Source organism: Bidens hawaiensis, unplaced genomic scaffold (genome assembly GCF_021521415.1).
Source record: "Bidens hawaiensis isolate Kalapana, Puna unplaced genomic scaffold, B.hawaiensis_p1.1 tig00004199_1, whole genome shotgun sequence".
Lineage (NCBI taxonomy): Eukaryota > Viridiplantae > Streptophyta > Magnoliopsida > Asterales > Asteraceae > Bidens > Bidens hawaiensis.
The window spans coordinates 1,882,561-1,890,264 of NW_027491250.1; positions in this window are offsets into that span (position 1 = coordinate 1,882,561).

Below are 7,704 nucleotides of genomic sequence, written 5' to 3' on the forward strand. Positions count from 1 at the left end.
ACACGTTAACCCTCTTATTGGTGATCATTTATATATATATATATATTTATTCATACCCACTTCTCCTCGCATACGCTTGTACCACTATAAAATCTCCACCTATACATGGTTGACACAAATGCAAATCAAATGGGCTTAAAATGGGTTATAACGGGGCTAGGTGTAAAGGCATGGAATGGGAATATTGAAAATGGCTCAGGCGATCCGATCCGGCTATTTACATCAAAACTAAATAAACAATAAAATAAACGACTATATACATTACTAACTTGCATAACAAACTCGATACACACTACTTTGGACATTGAATCCCAAGTGTTTCTTTCCTTTTACTTGTTTTTCTTTTCTTTTTCTCATTTTTTAAAAAATTTTAAATTTAACAAAAAATTTCCCATCCCCACACTTGGGATACATTGTCCCCAATGAATGGTTTTTAGAAAATAAAACACACAAAATTTGACGTAAGGTCGAAGACTCACTCAAAAATAAACCAAATACAACTAATAAGATAGCGGTAAGTGGGTGTCGAACACAAGGAGTTTGTGGAATATGTGTTAAATCAGTAGCTTGACAGTTATACTAAATATAAAATTAAATGACAAAAAGTGGTCTTCAAGTTGATTTTGATTTGATTTTATGAACTCAAATAACTAAGCAAATAAGTTGTAAACAATCAATTAAACAATTATTCCTCTTGGAGTTCAGGTCATTACGCAACACTTTTGTTAAAGTTCAATGGATAAACCATAATACCTTGGTTTTGTGTAAATGCAATTGTTTGTGATTAATCAAGAACTAAGTACTCGGATTCCAAGATTTCGAGGTTGTTACTCAACAATCAATCAATACTATCACCCCTAATTCTTTCCACTAAATCTCATTTGTCAATGACACCAAGAACGCGTGGTTCAAACTAGGTTTAAACGATAAAGACAAGTTACAAACAATCACACAAACATCATGATTATACTAACATAAACAATTAGAAAATCAATCCAAGTTCAATAACAATTAATATAAAGTATCTTGTAAATAACCTTACATCCAAGAGAAACACTAAAGGGTTTAGCCACACATGGTTTTGTGAATCATTGCTTCAAATCTCTTGTATACTGAAATCAAAAACATAATCTAATGATTACAAACCCAAAATAATGTTTTTGTTCTTCACAAATCGTCTCCAGGTTGTCCCAATTGAATGGTGTCTCAAAAGACAACCAAAAACGGCCTAAAGAGTGGCCCAAAGTAGGAAGTTAAGAGTCGGACAGTGGCCCACGGTGCATAGAATGACCACGGTACGGTGAAAACTGTCATTTTGGAGCTGGGTTGACCGTGGTCCACGGTGTTGACCGTCGGCCACGGTGGAGCTTTTGCTATTTTCTTGTTTTCTTCATATCTTTCTCGTTTCAACTCCGTTTTCTTCGCCGTTTTCGCCCACGTTCTCGTAATTTCATCCTTTACCTCCTCCTACCTGCAAACATATGAGTACCCTAGCCAACTAATTCTATGAAGTTATGTTGGTTAAGCCAATGCATTTTTATCTTTTAACTCGCTTAACGGCTTCCCTACGAGTCACTCGTCGGATTCTACACCTAACCGTTGCTTGCCCCCAAGCGACACTTCAAACAACAACTGTTTTCAAACTACAACCACCAAACATACCAACAATCCCGGTTTAGTCAAGGTCCCAAATCATACCCTATTCCTTCATTATTAGAGGTTTGCATTAGTTTCACTTAATATTATATTTAAAACATAGAATTCTAGTCAACTTTATCATGCTTTCGGTTTTTACCCACACATAACACATCATCACATGTTTATCCTCTTATCGGTGATCATTTATATATATTCATTCATGCCCACTTCTCGTCGCATATGCTTGTACCACTATCAAATCTTCACCTATACATGCTTGATATAAATGCAAATCAAAAGGTCTTAAAATGGGTTATAACGGGGCTAGGTGTAAATGCATGGAGTAGGAATATTGACAGTGGGTTAGGCGATCCGATCCGGCTTATTACATCAAAACTAAATAAACAATAAGATAAACGACTATATACATTACTAACTTACATTGAAAACTCGATACACACTACTTTAGACATTGAATCCCAACTTTTTGTTTCTTTTTTCTTGTTTTTCTTTTTTTTTTCTTTTTTTTCTCATTTTTTTAAAAAATTTTAAACTTAACAAATCTCCACCTATACATGCTTGACACAAATGCAAATCAAAAGGTCTTAAAATGGGTTATAACGGGCTAGGTGTAAAGGCGTGGAATGGGAATATTGACAGTCCCCAATTTATGGTTTTTAATAAATAAAACACACAAAATTTGACTTGAGGTCGAAGACTCACTCAAAAATAAACCAAATACAACTAATTAGATAGAAGTAAGTGGGTGTCGAACACAAGGAGTTTGTGGAATATGTGTTAAATCAGTAGCTTGACTATTACACTAAATATAAACGTAAATGACAAAAAGTAGTCTTCAAGTTGATTTTGATTTGATTTTATGAACTAAAATAACTAAGTAAATAAGTTGTAAACAATCAATTAAACAAGTATTCCTCTTGGAGTTTGGATCATTACTCAACACTTTTGTTAAAGTTCAATGGATAAACCATAATATCTCGGTTTTGTGTAAATGCAATTGTTTGTGATTAATCAAGAACTAAGTACTCGGATTCCTATAATGTGAGGTTGTTACTCAACGATCAATCAATACAATCACCCCTAATTCTTTCCACTAAATCTCAATTGTCAACGACACCAAGAACGCGTGGTTCAAACTAGGTTTAAATGTAACGCCCGTAAATTTCGTTAATCGGCTCGATTGTTTATAAATGTTTGTTTAGAATCCGGAACTCGTCTTGAATCTTCGGGGGGCCTCCTAGACGAGCCCATAAGTTGAATTACTTAAGTTTCATTCAAGTGTCGCAACTTTAAATTTGGAAGGGCCAGAATGTAACATTTTATATTATAATCAAAAACCCAAAACCCTAACCCTATGGTGATGTCCGATCGGCAGCAGCAACCCACCCCCTTTCCACCTCGTTTTGCGTGCAATCAGCCACCGTCCGACTGTCCAAACTTCAATTCCAGGTCGGTATGATACGTATACAACTCTTTTTCACCCTAATTCATGCTTATGGCGCGCTTATTGGTCGTTAAGATTGAGTTTTGATGATAACAGCTTGCTGACAGATTCGTATATGTTTATTGTAGGGTCTGTAACGCGATGTTAGTCCACTTTTTTTGATCGATTCTTGATTCGATGATATTCTACTTTGAGTCTAGTTTCCAGAAAGTTATAATACGTAATTTTTGGACGAGATTTGAATAGTTTTTATGATTTTATAAAATCGAGTGTCAAAGCTGATGCAGGATGTCGGATTCTTGTTTGTCTTCCCGACATCATAACCATTTTTCGACAAGTCTAAATTGGTTGGTTCCGCTTCTGGAAGTTAATATTTTGAGTTAGGAACCAAACCCACTTGGAATCGTTTAATTTGGCTGGGTAATGAATTTTATAAAAATAAAACCATTTTGTTGCGCAGCTGAAATAGCTGCACATACCTTTCTGTGTTGGAAGAATTTTTATGATTTTTGTGTCCACTAGAAAATATAATAAAAATATTTTTATAAACTTAAGATATTTATGCAACACTGGTAAAAATTTAATAATTTAATTCCATGGTTTTCCTATGTAATAAAATACATCCTTGCATGCTTAAATCTGCATGTTATATTCGTATTGATTAAGAAGTTCGTTTAAGGCTTTACCGGTGGCTGCTCTCTCAACTTCCTAGGTATGTCACTTACAACATACAAAAATTTCTTGGCCAATGGAGGTGTTTAGGTCGGTCAATCGATTTTAGTTCGAAAACTAGGGTTTATCGGGTGTAGGATTGGCAATTGTTGAGTTTGATGCGTTAAACGATCGGAGGACTGACCGAATCAGTTTGTACAGCCCTAGGGGGGTTTAAGGGCTGTAGGAAAGTTATATTTTTTATGCACGGGGCTGTAGTGGTTAGTGTTGCGTTAATCGAGTCGGCGGTGCGCGAATTTTCATTTAAACGTTAAAGTAAGAGTTGTAAAAAGGAACCGTCAACCCTATCAACTCGGGTGACATAATCTTGGTGAATGAAAATATTTAAAATGGAATTTAGTCCATTTGGGGCTGATTCGTTTGACAATTGGTTTTAAGAGTTATCACGCGCGTATTCGACTCGATTTGATTATCGGCGGGTGAGTTGTGCATCATGGTTAGCCCCGGCCATAATCGTAGGATGGATTTGGTTAGTTGAAGGGTTTTAGGGCTGAGGTAAAGTAATTAGGTTTGGGTTGGTCCTCGGGCCAAGTTGTTGGGCCTTGGGCCAAGTTGATGGGCCTTGGGCCAAGTAGTTGGGCCTTGGGCCAAGTTGTTGGGCCTTGGGCCAAAGTGTTGAGCTTGGGCGGCCCATTAGGCAAGTGTGTCCTTGCGGTTTAGTTTAGTAACGCGTTGTGTATAATTTACAGGCCATTGCTTGTGATTGTGCACTTAGGGATTTCCTAGCTCGTTGCAGGTGTTCGATTGATTCAGGTGAGTTCATGATGCCCTTTTTACTCTTTTCATGTTTTAGGCTAGCATGCACACCGTAATACAATTTACACGTTACATAGCCTCATTCATATTTGTGCATTTATGAAACTATTTGTGAACTATATTTTATGCCTTAGGATATTGTAGACTTGTTTATGGTCTTATATTCCTTAATGTTATATACCTGAATGTGGTCTAGACTCGATGATGTTAATAGGCTTGGTAGTAATTGAATGCGAGTAGACCTATTTACTTAGCTCATGTATTGGACTGATTAATATATATTACCTTATGGCCCATAGGCTTACTTGTTATTTGGAATGTCTTGGGATGATATATATATATATATATATATATATATATATATATATATATATATGAATGTATGGAGGTATGTATGTATGAGTATGTGTTACCTTATAGCCTACGGTTGTGTGATGATATTTAGTTCCTCGAGACTAAGAATGATGTGAGTAGGCTTATTGATGTGTGTGTGCATGGTAATCACGGCTGGGTCAAATTTATTACTCGGGTTTTAAAATTACTTGTGGTCTAGGCTCGAGGTTGCTATTAGGCCTAGTATTAATTCCTAGTATTAAACGATTTTTCCCGACGAAACGTTTAAACTAATTTATATAGGCTTGCTAGCATATGGTAGGCCTTGGGATGTTAAATATATATATATGTATATATATATATATATATGTATATACATTATTGCTTGGCCTATATTTGGCAATGTTGTAGTCGTTTCGACTACTGATGTTGGGTATGCCTACTTTGTGTTTGCATGCACTGATGTTACGTGTTTGGGTTGTACGTGTGCTCGACCCTGATGTTATTATTTGGACGGTATTTATAGGGATATAAATATATGGATGTATACAGATGTCTATGTACGAATACTTATTGTTGATGATGGCCTAATTGTTCGTATCCCGTATTATATTTTAAACTCTTGGAATGTTTTATAATCCAGTTTTTATATTTAAACTCTTGGAATGTTTTATAATCTCGTTTTTATATTTAAACTCTTGGAATGTTTTATAATCCCATTTTTATATTTAAACTCTTGGAATGTTTTATAATCCCGTTTTTATATTTAAACTCTTGGAATGTCTTATAATCTCGTTTTTATATGTAAACTCTTGGAATGTTTTATAATCCCGTTTTGATATTTAAACTCTTGAAATGTTTTTAAACTAATTTATATAGGCTTGCTTACAATATGGCAGACCTTGGGATGTTCAATATATATATATATATATATGTATATACATTATTTCTTGGCCTATATCTGGCGATTTTATAGTCGTTTCGACTACTGATGTTGTGTATGCCTACTTTGTGTTTGCATGCACTGATGTTACGTGTTTGGGTTGTACGTTTGCTCGACCCTGATGTTATACGTGGATGTTATATATATATATACTGTGAAATATATAGAGATGTAATTGAAAGGATGTTTACATATACATTTTATATATGTATGTATGAGGATGTTTAGCTCGGTAATGATGATTCGATGAATGTACCCTTTTACGCTTTAAAACTTTTGGTATGACTATCATAACTATTACTACTGATATTATTTACTTAAAACTTGAACTCACTCAGCCCAAGCTGACTTTGTGTGCATGTTAGATTGACTTTCAGGTTAAGAAGTGGATGCTACCGCTTGGACATGCTGGATGCTACTCAGGAGGTTGAAGGCATATCTAGTCGAAGAATTAATAATGCAAACTGTTTCTTTTAATTTATCACTATAAGCATTTAAAATTTGGTTTTGGGTACTTTTCTGAGTTTTTTGGGAATTTTGATGTTATTTATTCCGCTGTTGATTACTCTGAACTGATTTTAATAAGATGAACATGTTTGGTTTTAAATTTTTGAGAATTTTTGAATATGATTACCAACTGTAGGATCCCGGGATTCGGGGTCTTACATTAAACGATAGAGAAAAGTTACAAACAATCACACAAACATCATGATTATAGTAACATGATGTTTTCAAACAACAATTGTTAACTCGGCTTCCCTACGAGTCACTCGTCAGATTCCAACACTTAACCGTTGATTGCCCCCAATCAACTCTTCAAACAACAATTGTTTTCAAACTACAACCACCAAAGATACCAAAAATCCCGGTTTAGTCAAGGTCCCAAATCATACCCTACTACCTCATTATTAGAGGTTTGCGTTAGTTTCATTTAATATTATATTTAAAACATAGAATTCTAATCAACCTTATCATGCTTTCAATTTTTACCCACACATAACACACCATCACATGTTAACCCTCTTATCGGTGATCATTTATATATATTCATTCATTCCCACTTCTCCTCGCATACGCTTGTACCACTATCAAATCTCCACCTATACATGCTTGACACAAATGCAAATCAAAAGGTCTTAAAATGAGTTATAACGGGCTAGGTGTAAAGGCATGGAATGGGAATATTGACAGTGGCTCAGGCGATCCGATCCGGCTTATTACATCAAAACTAAAAATCAATAAAATAAACGACTATATACATTACTAACTTGCATCACAAACTCGATACACACTACTTTCGACATTGAATCCCAGATTTTTGTTTCTTTTTTCTTGTTTTTCCTTTTTTTTTTCTTTTTTTCTCATTTTTTTAAAAATTTTAAATATAGCGAAAAATTTCCCATTCCCACACTTGGGATACATTGTCCACAATGTATGGTTTTTAGTAAATAAAACACACAAAATTTGACGTGAGGTCGAAGTCTCACTTAAAAATAAACCAAATACAACTAATTACATAGCAGTAAGTGAGTGTCGAACACAAGGAGTTTGTGGAATACGTGTTAAATTAGTAGCTTGACACTTACACTAAATATAAAAGTAAATGACAAAAAGTAGTTTTCAAGTTAATTTTGATTTGATTTTATGAACTAAAATAACTAAGCAAATAAGTTGTAAACAATCAATTAAACAAGTATTCCTCTTGGAGTTAGGGTCATTACGCAACACTTTTGTTAAAGTTCAATGGATAAACCATAATATCTCGGTTTTGTGTAAATGCAATTTTTTGTGATTAATCAAGAGCTAAGTACTCGGATTCAAAGAATGCGAGGTTGTT